This window comes from Pelodiscus sinensis, chromosome 11 (assembly GCF_052426305.1).
Source record: "Pelodiscus sinensis isolate ZL-2025 chromosome 11, ASM5242630v1, whole genome shotgun sequence".
NCBI classification, from domain to species: Eukaryota; Metazoa; Chordata; order Testudines; family Trionychidae; genus Pelodiscus; species Pelodiscus sinensis.
This window is the reverse complement of record NC_143062.1, coordinates 52,497,967-52,515,822: the sequence shown is the minus strand read 5'-3', so window position 1 is coordinate 52,515,822 and position 17,856 is coordinate 52,497,967. Positions and strand designations below refer to the sequence as shown.

General features: G+C 50.5%; 1 protein-coding gene across 5 annotated transcripts in view; it reads right to left on the bottom strand.

Moving 5' to 3' along the window:
• Nucleotides 1–17,589, bottom strand: part of IHO1 (interactor of HORMAD1 1) — a 116,036-nt gene extending 98,447 nt beyond the window's left edge. Inside the window, exons 1-3 of one of the 5 annotated variants that reach the window (XM_089781307.1) lie at nt 14,688–14,775; nt 6,217–6,359; nt 5,431–5,520 (exon numbers count right to left, since the gene is read on the bottom strand). The gene's annotated coding sequence lies outside the window, so the exon portion shown is untranslated. Of the gene's footprint in view, nt 1–1,878; nt 2,182–5,430; nt 5,521–6,216; nt 11,975–14,687; nt 14,776–17,459 lie in introns of those variants that run through there. The other 4 variants (XM_089781308.1, XM_089781309.1, XM_089781306.1 and 1 more) reach the window with 4 other exon arrangements.
• Between the last annotated feature and the right edge of the window lie 267 nt (nt 17,590–17,856).

Below are 17,856 nucleotides of genomic sequence, written 5' to 3'. Positions count from 1 at the left end.
TGTTGGTTATGTTAAAGAATGGTTCAAAGCAGAATTCTGATTGTAGAGCTGCAGCTTCAGAAGGGGTTCTGGGAACCTCAGCTTACTTGCTTTTTGCCATACATGGAGCACTGTGTAAGCTAAGAAGCCCTCAGATTTTCCTGGAAGCTAACAAGCCATAGGAGTTGTGACGGCGCGTTGGGGGTTCCCCGTCTCCTGCACCCTGGAATGGCACAAACAGACTGCACCAGCCAGTGGAATTGAGGGTGGTTTATTGCTCCTCCAGCACAGCGCAGCACAGATGTAATCTGGTTACAGGAACTGGGGCTAAGAGGCCTCAGTGCCCCCCCTTGAGATAGGGGAGTCCCAGCCCCCTCCCCAGCTCCTTATTCCCTGCCTTCCAGCCAGGCACTAATTAACCCTCTTCCAGCCCTGCCCCCCAGCCAGGGCAGCATTCCACCTCCCTTTGTTCCTCTCCATGGGGGGTGTCTGGCCACTGGTTCAACAAGTTTGGCATTACCTTTGCATAGTGAGGCTTTCCCTGCTGGGTCTTGCTCCAGACAGCAGGGGTCACCACAGCCCAGCAAGTACCCCCACTACGTCACAGGAGTACAGTAAACTTCCGATAATCCGGCACCTTTAGGACCCAGGGGGTGCCGGATTATCAGATATCCCAGACTATAGGAAGGAGGGGCTATGAGGGGTCTGGGATGGAGTGGGGGGGGGATGTGCCCCTCGGTGCTGCAGGACCAACCTGGCAGCACCCCAGCTGCTCTGCCCCAGGCTTTCCGGAGTCAGCCGCTGGTCAGTTTCAGCAGCAGCAGCTGAATTGGGGAAGCTGGGGGCAGAGCAGCTCCAATTGTCCAGCTGCCCGGAGCACTTCTGGGTCCAGATAGTGCTGGACCATCAGGAGTGCTGGACCATTGGATGCCGGACCACTGGAGTTTTACTGTATTTCAAACCGAGCCTCTCTGCAGATGACTTCCGTATGTCAAAAGGCCCCACACCAGTTACATGCAGTACTGAGTCCTGTGCAGATAACAAGCGCATTGCGCTAAGCAGCCAAACTTGTCACCTCTGGAAGTGAAGGTGAAGAAACCCTATTTTCCAATCCATTCTAATCCCAATATGAACCATCATTTTATTGAGCTTTATCTTACATGAATTTATTTTAACTCCCCTTCTCACAATATTCACCACTGTAGGTAACCACCCTCATGGTTATCCAGGCTTGCAACCTACATCTCAGTCAGCTCTCTGCTCTCCTCTCGCATCTATATCACATCACCAAATCCTGTCAATTCTCTCTGCAACATCTTTAAAAATAGGTATTTAGTTCAATCCCCTGGCTATGCTTGTCAATGCTTTGTTCCTCTCCTGCCTTCCCCCTCCTCCTGTCTGTCTACCTGTTCCCACCACTGTATTCAGAATAGGGATTAAAATCCTAATTAAATGGAATCCCAGTGGAAATAGCTTCAACCCTGGTGGAACAGCTCCCAGTCACACACACACCCCTCCCCGGGTAGCCAGCTCTTGACCTTCACAGGTCTGCTCCTGGATACGTTAAGCAGTAAGGGTGATGCTTACCAGATAACCGGTGAACCAGTTATCTGTTTACATCCCTAATTCAGAACACCACAAATAATCTTCCTCTCCTGCCATTTGGACTACATCACTTTTTCTTCAAATATTTATAAACACTTCAAAAGCCACAGAATCTATCAACACTTCTGTCACTACAATATGAATGCACTGCAGAGAACCAAGAAGATCCAAAGACCATGCTGCTCGTTTTCCATACTACTCAGTATTATCACAAGCCAAATTCCTGGCACAAAACTAGTTCTTCATCTTGCCTCTGGATTACTTATGGGCTGTTATTTTGGGTCTTCTGCTCACCTGGGAAATGCTCTGGTTAGGGGGTCTTCTCAGAGGACTCTGCCTGGGGCTGCTGCACTGAATCTGTATCTAGCTTTGCTAAATGTCATGTGCTTTCTGTTTGTGTTGGTTACTATGAGCCAGGCAATATTTGAGATAGTGTGGCCCTATTTTATTTTTAATTAACCCCAGAACCATGATGCAGCTCTAGCACTCACTGGAGAACCAGTGCAGGCTGCATAGGGAAGGCATTATTTTTCTCCTTCTCCTTGTGTAAGAATCCCACGTTATATATTGTATTTACATCAGGCAGTAGAGATCTTAACATGGGGGGGGGGGGGAAGTCTTAACATGGGGTGTGTGTGTGTGTGTGTGTGTGTGTGTGTGTGTGTGTGTGTGTGTGTGTGTGTGTGTGTGTGTGTGAGAGAGAGAGAGAGAGAGAGAGAGAGAGAGACTTTAAAGAGACAGTACATTTTCAAAATGCAATTTCCTGACTATTAATTTATATCCAGGCTATCAGACAGCTGTGTTTTTACCAGTGTGCATGACAGCTGAATTTATAATATACAGGCACCTTTCATTTGGATTAAAACACAAGTTTTTGAGATCCGAGGAATGTTATGTATAAAGACTTTGCCACTAACACCACCTACATTTGTAAAGTCCAATACATACAGGAGTAAATATAACTGGCAGGTGCATTTGAATTGCACAAATTACCAAGCTAGTTAGCTACTTCAAACTATAAATATATCTATCTGCCCAAATGAAAGAACTAAGTGTGTGTAAGCTGTGCAATCTTCCCTTTTGTATTCACTTTTTGTGAACATTCTAAGGAATGAGTCACTAGCTAGAATGCTCAAAAATGTGCTCTAAAAATTCTCAGGTTTTGAAAATATTAAGAACTAGAAGATTTACCCAATGATGCTCAGGTCCTTAACTCAATTAATTTTGTTGTAAATAAAATGAAAATGGAAAATGAAAATAAAATTAAAATATACATGCAATGTTCCCATACGAATATGGAGGGGGGAGTTTCAGCCTGCCTCAAAGGCACCCGGGAGGGGTGGGAGGCTCCAGGTTAGGGCACTCCTGGATGGGGGATGCACCCAGCCAGCACCTTCTACATGCCTGGTGATTCTGTCTCTTTTCTGTATGGGTTTATGAGAAGGAATCCCATTCTAGCCACATCACATTTTCCTAACACAACCAAACCCTTACTTTGCTTTAAGTTATGACAAGAATAGAAAGATGTAAGAATGACGCTACTGGGTCAGACCAAAAGTTCATCTAGCCCAGTGTGCTGTCTTCTGACAATGGCCAATGCCAGAAGTCCCATAGGGAATGAACAGAACAGGGAATCATCAAGTGATACCTCTCCTATCACCCATTTCCAATGTCTGACAAACAGAAGCTAGAGATACCATTCCAGCCCATCCTGGCTAATAGCCACTGATGGGCCTATCTGCTATGAATTTATCTGGTTCTTTTTGAACCCTGTTAAAGTCCTGGTCTTCACAGCATCCTCTGGCAAGGAGTTCCACAGGTTGACAGTGCTGCGTGAAGAAAAGCTTCCTTTTATTGTTTTAAACCTGCTACCTATTAATTTTATTTGGTGACCCCTAGTTCTTGTGTTATGGGAGCAAGTACATAGTTTTTCCTTATCTACTTTCTCCACATCGGTAGTGACTGTATAGATCTCTAGCATATTCTCTCCCTTAGTTTCCTCTTTTCTAAGCTAAAAAGTCCCAGTTTTATTAATCTTTCCTCATATGGCAGCCATTCTAAACCCCTAATCATTTCTGTTATCCTTTTCTGAACTTTTTCCAATGCCAAGATATCCTTTTTGAGATGAGGTGACCACATCTGTATGCAGTATTCAAGATGTGGGCGTACCATGGATTCATATAGAGGCAATAAGATATTCTCTGTCTTATTCTCTATTCCTTTTTAATTGCCTTTGAGGCAGGCTGAAACTCCCTCCTTCCATATTCGTATAGGGACATTGCATGTACATTTTAATTTTATTTTCATTTTCCATTTTCATTTTATTTACAACAAAATTAATTGAGTTAAGGACCTGAGCATCGTTGGGTAAATCTTCTAGTTCTTAATATTTTCAAAACCTGAGCATTTTAGAGCATATTTTTGAGCATTCCAGCTAGTGACTCATTCCTTAGAATGTTCACAAAAAGTGAATACAAAAGGGAAGATTGCACAGCTGGCACACACTTAGTTCTTTCATACGCAAGAGAACTCTATGCTGAATTTGGTGGTCCTAGCTCTTACCGTTTAGGAAGAGTTCTTGAACAGACAGACAAACGACAAACTCTCTCAAACAGACAGTAGATTACTGAATGTGATCTTCTATTAGTTTATTAAAAGAATATTTACAGAATGCTTGTTTTAGTTTTTAAAAAGGTTGCACTGATTAGGAAATGTTCCCCCTCCTCAAAAGTTTCACAAAAGCAAAATATTGTTTTCTTCTATACTGGTACATTTTAATTGAAATCCCCAAGTCCTAAATTGCTTTGTTTTCCAGCAGCCCAAGTGTATTGCTTTTTTGACAAAACCAAAATTATAAAGTATTTTTTCTCACTGCAATTTTCATTGTCAGAAAGTTATTTTGCACTGAAAAAATGTTCTGAAAGAAAAATTTCAGCCAGCACTCTAACAGACACCTGATTCGATGTCCAATCAAAACTAATCTCCATCTCAGACATGGAGTATCTGGGGGGAAAAGCTGCTTACAGTTTACAGAATATTCAGAGAATAATTTTAAATAACAAATACATTTGAAGAGCTGGCTGCATGCAATTCACAAATAAAACAATAGGACAGTTTCATTGAATAAATTGCTACTACAAATTATCTGTTCGGTTTTACTCGAGACATTGACCTTCTCATGGAATTTACAGGAATAATAAAGCTAGGTTTTCAGCTACCCAATTTAAAATCGGCTTTGCACTTGTAGATTACATGGATTGAAAAAGACTATAATTTCTCCTCTGGCATTCATGAATGACTATATTAGTTACAAAAATGTACTAGGAGTAGTATTGAATTCTACATTATTTGCATCACTTTACTAGATCATGCCTCATTACAGTGAATGCCAAAATTCTGGCGCATGTTTGATTAATTTGCAAGGTCAATTAAAGCAAAATCACTCAACCTAGCATTCTCTTCTACATCTCTCTTTTACCATGCTTCCAATGGGAAAGAGAAGAATATTGCCAACATCCCTAGAAGGCACAATATCATTCTAAAATCTTGTTAAGAATATTGTGGTAAAGTTGCCACAACACCTCTACTCCTGGCTGTGGCACTGCAGCCACTTTTCCCTCAGTTTCCCCTATCTTCTTTTGGTCTACTTCAACTATAGGAATGTCACAGCCTTCCAGATAGACCGCTCTACATCACCAGCCACTTCAAGGGAGACAGAGTCCTTACCAAAGTCCAACAAAAATATATAGATACGCAAATTAAACCTTGGCCCAACTGGGCCCAGCAAGCAGTCACCCCACAGTTGTGGCTCCTTGTTTCAATCAATCCCTCAATCCAGGGGCTTACTGTGGGGTTTACAGCAGGTCCAGCTCATCAAGCCTCCCTACGGTTGCCTGGTGTCCGGTTTTGAACTGGACAGTCCAGTATTTGAGCTTTCTGTTTGGGAAACAAATTGAGAAAATATAAATGAGAAAATAGAACTGTCCGGTATTTTCTAAATAAGATGTAATGTAGATTGTGATGTAATGTCAAGTGTGTCCGGTATTTTGGTAGAAACCATCTGGCAACCCTAACCCTCCCCCCCATCCTCCATCTCAATCAGACTTTCAGCTTGCTCCTGGAGAAGACTGTCTAGTCTTTCCTTCCTTTCATCCTTTTTTTCAGCTGTTTCCCAGAGAGAGGACTCTTCCCACCTTCTCTTCTCTGGTTCTGCTCCTTGACACTCCTGTGTCACTGCTCTCTACTCCCCTTCCCAGAGATTAACTATAAAATTTCTCCGTCACTCCCCCTTCCCTTTTCCCCTTCTTCTGGTATTTTATGGCACAGCAGACTTGGAATGAGAGTCTCTATCCGCCAGCTATTGGATTTCATGATTTATACTTACTGTCTATCTCTATGCTCAATATTTTTCAACTATTGTTGCTTTCTTAATGCACTCTCATTTTTTAGATACTTTTTCTAGATATTTTACTGGGTAAATACCGTCACTTTTAGGTGTCTTGAGTTTGTCATACAAATTTCCCTATTGGTGTTACACTCTTTACATTCCCACCAGAGAAAGTAACCAACTGTTTCTTTGACCAAGTTACTGTTTAAGAGAAAGTATCTAGTCAGCATTTCAAGTAAAGCTACCTTACTCTCTCCAGCATGTTCCCACAGGTGTGAGCATTTTCAGTTTCAAGGCATACTTCATGGAATCGCTTTCCCCCTTGTTTCTGTTGTACGTACTTCCTGCTTCTTGGCTTTCAGTTGATTTTAATAAGGTTTTCAAACTCCTATGTATTTAGAAGGATTTAAATGTCATTTTTCTCTCAAAATGTCTTGCTAATTTGTCCACCATCTTGTTTCCTGCTATCCTAATATGCACGGAGATCTATGCTATTTCAAGGATTACGCCCATCTGTGCCAATTCTGTTATTAATAACAATATTTCATTAAGTATAACATTTAGACAATCTGAATTCTCATTTTTGATTGCCAGTACCTTGATAGTGAATGATAAGATGATAATGAATATAGTTAACACATCTTGTATCTAGTATAACACCAACATTATCTCTGCTAGTTCAACTATCATAAAAACTACAAGATGTGATACTCTAGTGGATTTCTTTATTCCAAGTGATGGAATACAGAAAGCTGTCCCCCTCTCCAGGTTCTCATCTTGAGACTAGTCTGTAAATATTTGGCAACGTTCACTCCATTTATCACAGATACATCAATTTTTCTGCAATTTTTTACATTTAGCTTTCCTTTTAATTGCATTATGTGGTTCAACATTTATATTTGCGTCGTGATTTTCTTTCTATAATGCATCTTGCATGGTTGTATATGCTAATTTCATAGAAACACTGAACTGTAGAGGTGCATTTACACAGCACCTGAAACTTGAAATAAGATATGCAATTTGCGTAGCTTATTTTGAATCTGTGTCAAAATAGCTTATTTTGTCATTTGGAGCTGTCTACAAAGTGCCAAATTCTGAAATAAAGAGCTATTTTGAGCCATCCCTTACTCCTCGTAGAATGAGGTTTACAGGGATGGCGAAATAGTGCATCTGCTATATTTCAAAATAATGGACGCATTCAAAAGACGTGGGGTAGCTATTTCGGGATACCAGAAGTATCCCGATGTAACTTTGTTGTGTAGACATACCCTAGGACTGGAAGAGACCTCAGAAAGTCATCAAGTCCAGTTCCCTGCACTGTTGCAAGACAATATAAATCTAGACCATCTCTAGCAGGTGTTTATCCAATCTGTTCTTAAAAATGTCCAGTCACGGAGATTCCACTACCTCCCATGGAAGCCTGTTCTAGTACTTAAGTATCCTTATAGTTGGAAAGTTTTCCTTAATATTTAACCTAAATCTCTCTTGCTGTAAATAAGCCCATCACTTTTTGTTCTACCTTCCATGGACATGGAGAACTGACCACCCTACCATGGGTGGTGGGTATAAGAGGCTGGGGAAGGCATTGCCTTCCTAAATTGTCAGGCTGGACTCATGCACACTCCATCCCATGCTTCAGTGAGACTCCCGGGCTGCCCCGGGCATCTGCCATGCTGAGGCTGTGTTCAGGACAGGCGATTGGGGATGCCTACATGCCCCATGCTTTGGGGCAGTGAAGGCTAGGGATGCCCACTGACTGTTCTCCCCATGCTACTAAGCTGGGGAAGCTTACGTGGAAGGAGGGCTGGAGTCCTGCCCCTGTGGTAGGGGGGTGCCTGGCTCCTGCAGGATGGTGGGACCTCAGGCACAGGGACGGAGCTGAGGGCTTGTTTCCCCCAGCCCAAGGTTCAACCACTGCCCATACACCCTACTGTTTGTAATAACCCTTAAAACAGCTGTTCTCAAATTTTCCAGACTCCTGTACCCAGTGCCATCCCAAAGGATTTTAAGAGGAATAAGGGATCTTTCGGAAAAGGGTTTATTTTCCGAAAGATCCCGTCTAGACTGGTGCTTTTCTCCGGCAAAGTCCCGAGCCGGAAAAAAGCGGCAGCCATGTTTATACAAATGAAGCGGGAGATATTTAAATCCCCCGCTTCATTTGCAATTCCAACTTGTCTCATCTGCATCCCTTTTCCGGAAAAGGGGTGCAGTGTAGACACAGCCCCAATGTATATAACGAACCTCTTCTTTTTGCTATGTATGTCCCTAGTTAGAGTAATTCATTCTGTGCCTTAGACTTTCTGATTTTATCCCTATATGCTTATGCTATTAGGGATAAAATAAAATAGCCTCCTCGGCTATTTGTCCATTTTCTATAGGACTCCTTTTTTATTTTTAGCTCATTCAAGAGTTCCTGATGGAGCCACACGGGCCTCTTATAGGAAAAATAGCCTTGCCTTTGCATTGGGACAGTTTGTAGTTGTGCCTTTAATACTGTGTCCTGGAAAGACAGCTAGCTCTCCTGAAACTCCTTTTTCTCTTAAGATTTTCTTCCCTTTGGAACTTATCCACCGGTTCTCTGAGTTTGTTAAAATCGGCTTTTTAAAGTCCATTATCTTTATTTTACTGCTCTCACGCCTTTCTTTCTTTACAATAGTGAAATTTATAATTTCATAATCATGTTCACCCAAAGTGCTTTGCACCTTGAGATTTGCTACCAATTCCTCCCTGTTAGTCACAATCAAGTCAAAAATAGCTGCATCTTGGTTAGGTTCTCCACTTTCTGGACCAAAGAATTGTCTTCAATACATTCCAAGAACTTACTGGAAATGTTGTGATTTGCCCTATCACTTTCTAGCTGCTGTCTAGGTAACATATCCCATTAGCACCAGATTTGTTTTTGATACTGAATTAAATGCTTGGCATCTATATTCAATGACTGGTTTTATTAATGCTCTAATAATTATTACCATTGCTTTTTTATCTGCACCAGAATATTTTAAGAAATACTGAAAATAAGTATAAAGATGAAAGCAACGTGATTCTTCCATGTTACCTTGCTAGCAAATGTCAGGAATCTACACCTACTTGCTATACACATTGACTGCTTACTATGTGAATATCATTCCTTAAGTACAGAACATTTGAAAATCCACATTTCCCTATATGCTTCATTAATTTTCATCTCAGCTATGTTCTGGTTTCTGTTTTTAGCTCAGATGGCAGAGTCATCTGTAAGCAAGGAAATAGCTATTCTTGCACTTATCCTTTTCAGTGATAGTTAGCCATTATGCTATAACAGATGACATTCCCCCGGGGTTCCATTTGAGAATGTATTTATGCTAAAGTAGGCTTTCCCTACTGTGGCCTACATAATTCTTTTACTTGCAAAGTCTTTTTGTTCTTCCTTTTAAGCTTGTTTCTATTTTATATAATAAGCTCGCTCTCCATAACATACCAAGCTTTCACAATATCTAGGCAGCTACTATCACTCTATTTCTCATATAGTTTTGTGCTTCTGTCTCTGCTCTTACTAGACAATCAGCTGTATTCCTTCCCCTCCTGAACCAACTTTGCACGTTATCTTAATTTTCCCTTTACATGTATTTGCTACACCGCATCTCTAGCGCCATGCAAGATTTCTTGACAAAACCAAACAGCCTAGCTGAAAGAGTTTTTCCTTTAAATGCAACTAGCACAGTTGTTCATAATTTTCTTTCCCTATTCTTGCTAATCAGCTGCTTAAGATACAGTTTTTTTATCCTTATGCTTTGCTTTACTTCAGCCTCAGACATTTTAATTGGCACCTCACATATAATTTCCTCTTATCTCCAGGAACAGCTTACGCAGTTAATAGCTTTTTTTCACTTCTTCTGACATTGTAATCTTTGTTTCCCCGCTCATTCCTTGCTTTTACATTCAATGAACAGGTCTCCTCTCAGCATTCTTGCTCTTTCTATAGCTCCAGCACTTGTGAAAATCCACTCTGCCACTTTCAGATTGTTTACATCCACACACTTCAACTGGTGTTGAAGACAGTTGAATTCAAAATTACAACAACTTGATTGTACTTTTCCTCATTTCTGTTTTCTGCCTGTTTCTTCTTCTAACTCTTGCATGTTTATCTACTATTTTTCCTAATCTGCGACCTTCAGCGGCAAGTTTACCATTTTCTAGTCTGATGTCAGTATTCTCCATTACATAGTCCATCTCCAGTATAATTCAAGTGCCACTCAAGCTTCCCTCTGCTCCTTTCATCTGCACTTCCTGTTTATAGCACCCAAGCACCTCATTCTCCAGCTGGGATTGATGTTTACTTAAGTCTGGTCCATCCTCCAGTTGCATCCACATAGCATAATAATTACACTAAGTGGACTCTCAGGCCTATGTGAACTCATTCATGGCCAGTGTGGAGTACACACTCCATCACAATATGCATTAAGAAAATACTGATTATGCAGTCCTTTGGGAATAACTTAATGAGCTAAAAAGGCAGAGAAACTGCCAGAGAGAGCCTAGGAATAAACTCATCAAGAAATGAAAATCACTGGGGAGTCTATGGGAATTGTATACATATGCATATCAACAAAGGATGAACATTCTTATCAGTTAAAACACAGCTATATATAACTGTATTACTCAGATTTAGATTATTCATTTGAATTGAATGGCTGCACAGATGTGTTCTTAAATCTAAGGTGTCAGATGTTAAAAAAAGCATGAGTTTATTAAAATATGACAATACCAAGCCTTTGTTCAATTGTTTGTTTATAGCCCTCTTATTGTTGGCATGACTCACCCACCCAAATTTCTAGGCCTCTTGTTTGCAAAGGAAACTTTGAAATGTAACTTATGGGCACCCTATAAGGTTCCAAAACAGAAAGTAAACGATGAGCTTAGGGAATATCATTTAAAAACTCATGATTTTTAAGTTAATATCGTTATTTATTATTTTAATTAAGGACCTGACTCATTATTTTTGAATTCCTGTGGTTACCAATATTGTAATCTGGAAAGAGCTTTTATCAATGTTAAGGCAATAAAAGACCTTGGTATATTTCAGGGTCAGATGAACCCCTGCATTGGCTCTCTGTCACTCACATACATACTTTATATATCAAAAATCCTTTCTCCTGTTGGTTTCTCCTCCATCAAGATCTACTCCAGCAGCTGCCTGGGTCCATGTTAAAAAACAAGTTAAAAATCTCCTAGAAAAGTTAGATGCCTGCAAGTCCCCAGAGCCTGATTAAATGAATCCTAGAATACTCAAGGAGCTGATAGAGGAGGTATCTGAGCCTCTAGCTATCATCTTTGGAAAATCATAGGAGACAGGAGAGATTCTAGAAGACTGGAAAAGGGCAAATATAGTGCCCATTTATAAAAAAGGAAATAAGAATAACCCAAGAAACTACAGATCAGTTAGTTTAACTTCTGTGCCAGGGAAGATAATGGAGCAAGTAATTAAGGAAATCTTCTGTAAATACTTGTAAAGTGGCAAGGTAATAGGGAACAGCCAGCATGGATTTGTAAAGAATAAATCATGTCAAACCAATCTGATAGCTTTCTTTGATAAGATAACGAGTCTTGTGGATAAAGGAGAAGTGGTGGATGTGGTATACCTAGACTTTAGTAAAGTGTTTGATTCAGTCTCGCATGATATTCTTATCAATAAACTAGGCAAATACAACTTAGATGGGGCTATTATAAGGTGAGTGCATAACTGGCTGGATAACCGTACTCAGAGGCTGTCTCTAGACTGGCCAGTTTTTCCGGAAAATCAGCCACTTTTCCGGAAAAACTTGCCAGCTGTCTACACTGGCCGCTTGAATTTCCGCAAAAGCACTGACGATCTCATGTAAGATTGTCAGTGTTTTTGCGGAAATACTATGCTGCTCCCATTCGGGCAAAAGTCCTTTTGCGCAAAAGGGCCAGTGTAGACAGCTCAGCTTTGTTTTCCACAAAAAAGCCCCAATCGCGAAAATGGTGATCGGGGATTTTTTGCGGAAAAGCGCGTCTAGATTGGCATGGATGCTTTTCCGCAAAAAGTGCTTTTGCGGAAAAGCGTCCATGCCAATCTAGACGCTCTGTTCCGAAAATGCTTTAAACAGAAAACTTTTCTGTTCAAAGCATTTCCGGAAAATCATGCCAGTCTAGACGTAGCCAGAGAGTAGTTATTAACAGTTCACAATCCTGCTGGAAAGCTTTAACAAGTGGGGTTCCGCAGGGGTCGGTTTTTGAAACTAGCTCTGTTCAATATCTTCATCAACGATTTAGATATTGGCATAGAAAGTACGCTTATAAAGTTTGCAGATGATACTAAGCTGGGAGGGGTTGTGACTGCTCTGGAGGATAGGGTCATGATTCAAAATGACCTGGACAAATTGGAGAAATGGTCTGAGATAAACAGGATTAAGTTTAATAAAGACAAATGTAAAGTGCTCCACTTAGGAAGGAACAATCAGTCTCACACATACAGAATGGGAAGTGACTCACTAGGAAGGAGTATGGTAGAAAGGGATCTAGGGGTCATAGTGGAACTCAAGTTGAATATGAGTCAGCAGTGTGATGCTGTTGCAAAGAAAGCAAACAGGATTCTGAGCTGCATGAACAGGCGTGAGGTGAGCAAGACAGGAGGAGTCCTTCTGCCGCTCTGCTCTGCGCTGGTTAGGCCTCAGCTGGATACACTGCCCCTGGGGGGGGGGGCCAAACACCGGGATACACTGCCCCTGGGGGGGGGGCCAAACACCGGGATACACTGCCCCTGGGGGGGGGCCAAACACCCGGATACACTGCCCCTGGGGGGGGGGCCAAACACCGGGATACACTGCCCCTGGGGGGGGCCAAACACCGGGATACACTGCCCCTGGGGGGGCCAAACACCCGGATACACTGCCCCTGGGGAGGCCAAACACCGGGATACACTGCCCCTGGGGGGGGCCAAACACCGGGATACACTGCCCCTGGGGGGGCCAAACACCCGGATACACTGCTCCTGGGGGGGGCCAAACACCGGGATACACTGCCCCTGGGGGGGGCCAATCACCCGGATACACTGCCCCTGGGGGGGGGGCCCAAACACCGGGATACACTGCCCCTGGGGAGGCCAAACACCGGGATACACTGCCCCTGGGGGGGGCCAAACACCGGGATACACTGCCCCTGGGGGGGGGGGGCCAAACACCGGGATACACTGCCCCTGGGGGGGGGCCAAACACCGGGATACACTGCCCCTGGGGGGGGGGGCCAAACACCGGGATACACTGCCCCTGGGGGGGGGGGCCAAACACCGGGATACACTGCCCCAGGGGGGGGCCAAACACCGGGATACACTGCCCCTGGGGGGGGGGCCAAACACCGGGATACACTGCCCCTGGGGGGGGGGCCAAACACCGGGATACACTGCCCCTGGGGGGGGGGGCCAAACACCGGGATACACTGCCCCTGGGGGGGGGGGCCAAACACCGGGATACACTGCCCCTGGGGGGGGGGGCCAAACACCGGGATACACTGCCCCGGGGGGGGGGGCAAACACCGGGATACACTGCCCCTGGGGGGGGGGGCAAACACCGGGATACACTGCCCCTGGGGGGGGGGGCCAAACACCGGGATACACTGCCCCAGGGGGGGGGCCAAACACCGGGATACACTGCCCCTGGGGGGGGGCCAAACACCGGGATACACTGCCCCTGGGGGGCGCCAAACACCGGGATACCCTGCCCCTGGGGGGGGCCAAACACCCGGATACACTGCCCCTGGGGGGGGGGGCCAAACACCAGGATACACTGCCCCTGGGGGGCGCCAAACACCGGGATACACTGCCCCTGGGGGGGCCAAACACCGGGATACACTGCCCCAGGGGGGGCCAAACACCGGGATACACTGCCCCTGGGGGGGGCCAAACACCGGGATACACTGCCCCTGGGGGGCGCCAAACACCGGGATACACTGCCCCTGGGGGGGCCAAACACCGGGATACACTGCCCCAGGGGGGGGCCAAACACCGGGATACACTGCCCCAGGGGGGGGCCAAACACCGGGATACACTGCCCCTGGGGGGGGGGCCAAACACCGGGATACACTGCCCCTGGGGGGCCAAACACCGGGATACACTGCCCCTGGGGGGGGCCAAACACCGGGATACACTGCCCCTGGGGGGCCAAACACCGGGATACACTGCCCCTGGGGGGGGGGCCAAACACCGGGATACACTGCCCCTGGGGGGGGGGCCAAACACCGGGATACACTGCCCCTGGGGGGCCAAACACCGGGATACACTGCCCCTGGGGGGCCAAACACCGGGATACACTGCCCCTGGGGGGGGCCAAACACCGGGATACACTGCCCCTGGGGGGGGGGCCAAACACCGGGATACACTGCCCCTGGGGGGGGCCAAACACCGGGATACACTGCCCCTGGGGGGGGGGGCCAAACACCGGGATACACTGCCCCTGGGGGGCCGGCTGTGGAGACACCGAAGAGCAGGCTGGGTAAGTGTCCAGGGCTCTGACTCCTAAGCGACAGCCCCCCGCGCAGCTCGAGCCACACGCAGCGCGCCCGCCTGTCGACAGGCCCCGGGAGGCTGTGGGGGCGGGCTGTCCCCAGGCGGGCCGCGCTCCCCGGGGCCTCGGCAGCCAGCCCTGCGCCACCCCCGGCCCGAGCCGCGCGGGCTCCGGGCCCCTCCCAGCGCCGTGTCGGGCGGCGCCTCAACCCTCCTCACCTCAGGGCGGTGCTCAGCGCTAGGCGCCAACCGCCAACCGCCACCCGCGCCCCGCCCCCAGGCCGAGCCCCCTGCCGCGCGCTCCGAGCCCCGCCCCCAGACTGAGTAACCGGCCGCGCGCTCCGAGCCCCGCCCCCAGACCGAGCCCCCTGCCGCGCGCTCCGAGCCCCGCCCCCAGGCCGAGTAACCGGCCGCGCGCTCGTAGCCCCGCCCCCAGGCCGGGCCCCTACAGGGTGTGGGAGGTGAGGGGGGGGCAGGTGCCAGGGGCTCCAGGCAGTCCGGCCCCCTGCGCGTGGCCAGCGCCAGGCCCATTGCGAGCACTCGGCGCGTGCGCGTCTGCCCCAGTCCTTCCTCCGGCATGCGGTACGGACGGGCGCTCGCTGGGCGGGGTCACTGCTGCGCTGGGCGGGAGCCACCGCGGGACCCGCCCCTCGGGCTCCGGCTCGCGGCGCTGCCTGCGGGGCGTGGTGAGGCCGGGCCCCGCCCCCTTCCCCCTCCCCCCGGGCTGTTGGCTCCGGGCCAGGAGCAGCGCGTGCGCCCACCCGGGAACGAGGGGCCGGGCTCGAGTCCCTTCTCCCCGAGCCGGGCGCCCCCCCGTCCTGCTGCCCAGCCCAGCCGTGATCTGACTGTCGCTGCTTGCATCTCGCCCTAAGGCCGGGCCGGCCTGGGCCTCTCCGGAAAGCCAGTCCCCGGCACCACACACAGTCCCCGCAGCGCAGCGCAGGGCAGGGGGCTCGCCCCGCCCCGCAGCAGTGCGCACTCCAGCCCCGCCACCACACACAGTCCCCGCAGCGCAGCGCAGGGCAGGGGGCTCGCACCGCCCCGCAGCAGTGCGCACTCCAGCCCCGGCACCACACACAGTCCCCGCAGCGCAGCGCAGGGCAGGGGGCTCGCACCGCCCCGCACCGCAGCAGTGCGCGCTCCAGCCCCGGCACCACACACAGTCCCCGCAGCGCAGCGCAGGGCAGGGGACTCGCCCCGCACCGCACCGCAGCAGTGCGCACTCCAGCCCCGCCACCACACACAGTCCCCGCAGCGCAGCGCAGGGCAGGGGGCTCGCACCGCCCCGCAGCAGTGCGCGCTCCAGCCCCGCCACCACACACAGTCCCCGCAGCGCAGCGCAGGGCAGGGGGCTCGCCCCGCACCGCACCGCAGCAGCGCGCACTCCAGCCCCGCCACCACACACAGTCCCCGCAGCGCAGCGCAGGGCAGGGGGCTCGCCCCGCCCCGCACCGCAGCAGTGCGCGCTCCAGCCCCGCCACCACACACAGTCCCCGCAGCGCAGCGCAGGGCAGGGGACTCGCACCGCACCGCAGCAGTGCGCACTCCAGCCCCGCCACCACACACAGTCCCCGCAGCGCAGCGCAGGGCAGGGGGCTCGCCCCGCACCGCAGCAGTGCGCACTCCAGCCCCGCCACCACACACAGTCCCCGCAGCGCAGGGCAGGGGACTCGCACCGCCCCGCCCCGCAGCAGTGCGCACTCCAGCCCCGCCACCACACACAGTCCCCGCAGCGCAGCGCAGGGCAGGGGGCTCGCACCGCCCCGCACCGCAGCAGTGCGCGCTCCAGCCCCGGCACCACACACAGTCCCCGCAGCGCAGCGCAGGGCAGGGGACTCGCACCGCACCGCAGCAGTGCGCACTCCAGCCCCGCCACCACACACAGTCCCCGCAGCGCAGCGCAGGGCAGGGGACTCGCACCGCACCGCAGCAGTGCGCACTCCAGCCCCGCCACCACACACAGTCCCCGCAGCGCAGCGCAGGGCAGGGGGCTCGCACCGCCCCGCAGCAGTGCGCACTCCAGCCCCGCCACCACACACAGTCCCCGCAGCGCAGCGCAGGGCAGGGGGCTCGCCCCGCACCGCACCGCAGCAGTGCGCACTCCAGCCCCGCCACCACACACAGTCCCCGCAGCGCAGCGCAGGGCAGGGGACTCGCCCCGCCCCGCAGCAGTGCGCACTCCAGCCCCGCCACCACACACAGTCCCCGCAGCGCAGCGCAGGGCAGGGGGCTCGCCCCGCACCGCACCGCAGCAGTGCGCACTCCAGCCCCGCCACCACACACAGTCCCCGCAGCGCAGCGCAGGGCAGGGGGCTCGCACCGCACCGCACCGCAGCAGTGCGCACTCCAGCCCCGGCACCACACACAGGCCCCGCAGCGCAGCGCAGGGCAGGGGGCTCGCACCGCACCGCCCCGCAGCAGCGCGCACTCCAGCCCCGGCACCACACACAGGCCCCGCAGCGCAGCGCAGGGCAGGGGGCTCGCACCGCCCCGCAGCAGCGCGCACTCCAGCCCCGGCACCACACACAGTCCCCGCAGCGCAGCGCAGGGCAGGGGGCTCGCACCGCCCCGCAGCAGCGCGCACTCCAGCCCCGGCACCACACACAGTCCCCGCAGCGCAGCGCAGGGCAGGGGGCTCGCACCGCCCCGCCCCGCAGCAGTGCGCACTCCAGCCCCGCCACCACACACAGTCCCCGCAGCGCAGCGCAGGGCAGGGGACTCGCACCGCCCCGCCCCGCAGCAGTGCGCACTCCAGCCCCGGCACCACACACAGTCCCCGCAGCGCAGCGCAGCGCAGGGCAGGGGACTCGCACCGCCCCGCCCCGCAGCAGTGCGCACTCCAGCCCCGGCACCACACACAGTCCCCGCAGCGCAGCGCAGCGCAGGGCAGGGGACTCGCACCGCACCGCAGCAGTGCGCACTCCAGCCCCGCCACGTCTGCTTCTGCAGGCGCGTCTTCGGGGGCCCAGACCCGCTCCTGGGTGCACTGACCGGCCAGCACTGAGTCCCCTTGCGACTCCCCGTGTGCGCACCAAGAGATCAGGCAGCCTAATCTCCCGGCAAGGGACCAGATATGGAACAAACTCTGCCTCGTTCAAAGGCCCATTTTCTTCCAGTAGCAAAGCATGATGGGATGGGCACACCCACGCTGAGTCCAGGATGCCCCCCGATGTACTGGGCTCTCCCGGAGCCTCTCCTGCTCCACCAGCCTGGTGTCCCGCTCCCTGTTTCGCTGAATTCGGCCCTCTGGCTTCTTGCCGGGCGCACACAGCCACGCCCCTCTGCAGCCGCAGATGGAAGTCAGCTCTGTGCGGGAAGAGTCAGCCAGTGCTCGCCTGCGCCTGCTCGGGGCACAAACCCCAAATGACACGGCCTTGTGCTTCATAGA